At 39.9% G+C, this 1,958-nt stretch overlaps 1 pseudogene; it reads right to left on the reverse strand.

Annotated features, from left to right (window-relative positions):
- Positions 1-556: 556 nt before the first annotated feature.
- On the reverse strand, positions 557-877 carry LOC102848029 (annotated as a pseudogene).
- Positions 878-1,958: the final 1,081 nt, after the last annotated feature.

Here is a 1,958-nt window from a genome sequence, read left to right on the forward strand (position 1 = left end):
CATGTGTCTGAAGTTAAAGTAGGTAGAAAGCCTACCCTTAGGGGACTAACACAATGGATCTCAATGCCAATTGTCAAAGTTTCTGACTCTACAAGGTGTTTCAGGAAATATATGCAACTCTGGAAATGTTTACCATTCTCTGCTAACAATCAGAGATGATTTTTATTTGGCCAATTGAGTGGAAGAGATGTTTATTTGTTCCCATTTCCAAGAAGAGTGATCCAACATAGTTTAATGTGGAGATTATTAAATAATATCATTGCTATCACATGGAAATAAAATTTTGTTGAAGGTTATTATAAAAAATGACTGGTAAAAATAACCGGTGTTAATAGTACATCACTGTTGATGCAGGAGAAGAATAGGAAATTAAGGAACTGAACAAAAGATTTCAAAGGGCAGCATAGGAAGACAAAGCAAAGTATTAAAATGAACCAAGAGCTAGAGTCAGAAAATCAAAAGGGTCAAACTCAGTATTTCTTGAAGGAACTGAAGAACAAATTCAAGCCTGGAGCTGCAATATTTTTATTTTTGTTTTATTATAATACCAGAACATTTATTGTATAACTAAACAGTGGAATTCTTAAGATGAACTGGATGCTGCAACAGCTGCCCGTTTGGGTTTCCGTATTGTTCCTTCACGGAATCCATGCCTGAATCTGCGGTAAACGATCTTTAGGTGCCTCATGCGACCAGTACCGGTGGTATTTCGCCTTTTAGCCTTGGCACTCCAGTTATACTTTCTCTTGCGCTTGGTGGGGTAGCCACACTTGCCACAAATGGACTTCTGGAGGTGGTAGGCCTTGGAGCCACAGCGGCGGCATAGCGTGTGCGTCTTATTGCGACGCTTTCCAAACGATGACGTTCCCTTCGTCATCTCGCTTTTGCTGCCACGACCAAAGAGCTGGAGTTGCAATATTTAAGGATGTTGTGATTAGAATATTGAATGATATGGGAAGCATCAAAAGAAGATGGAAGGAGTACACGATGTCACTGTACCAAAAAGAACTGACTGACACAGAAAGTGTACATGAAACAACTTATATTCAAGAGGCAATGATGATGAAGAAAGAAGATCAAGCTGCTCTGTAGGAACCTGCTTAAAACAAGGCCTCAGGAATGAATGAGTACCAACTGACATATGACAAGAAATTTATGTAGGCTTGGAAGTGTTCACAGGCTGTGTCAGGAAATCTGGAGGACAACCACCTAGCCAAGCTACCTGGAAAAGATCCATATATATTCCCATTAAAAAGAAGGTGTGGAAATTAAAGAATGATATTACTAATGTCACAGACAAGCAAAATCCTGCTGAAGATTATTCAAAAGTACCTGGAACAGTACATTGACAAAGAACTACCAGAAAAACAAGCTGAGTGTTGAAGAGGCTGTGACACTAAGGAAACCACTGCCAAGTCGGATGGATCTTGGCTGAAAGCAGAGCTTGGCTGAATACCAGAACAATGTCTATCTGTGCTTCATTGACTATACAAAGGTACAGGTTTGAGGCCTTGAGCACCAATGAGCGTAGACCAAATGAGCTCTGGGAGGATATCAAGAAAATCGTCCATGAAGAATGCAAAAGATCATTACAAAGGCCAAAGAAGAAGAAAAGACCAAGATAGATGTAAGATGAGACTCTGAGTATTGCATTGGAGCGCTGAGAAGCCAAAGCTAAAGGAAGAAATCAAGACATCAAAGAGCTGAATAAAAAAATTTCAAAAGGCAGCTTGGGACGACAAAGCAAGATACTATAATGAAATGTGGTGCAGAGAGCTGGAGTCAGAAAATCAAAAGGGCCGGACTCGCTCAGCGTTTCTTAAGCTGAAGGAGCTGAAAAACAAATTCAAGCCATGGGTGGCAATACTTAAAGATAGTTTGGGTAGAATGTTAAATGATCCAGAAAGTATAAAATAAGATGGAAGGAGTACGCAGAGTCACTGTATCAGAAGGAATTG

Source organism: Elephantulus edwardii, unplaced genomic scaffold, assembly GCF_000299155.1.
Source record: "Elephantulus edwardii isolate Elephantulus edwardi_28Jun2011 unplaced genomic scaffold, EleEdw1.0 scaffold00110, whole genome shotgun sequence".
Classification (NCBI taxonomy): Eukaryota; Metazoa; Chordata; class Mammalia; order Macroscelidea; family Macroscelididae; genus Elephantulus; species Elephantulus edwardii.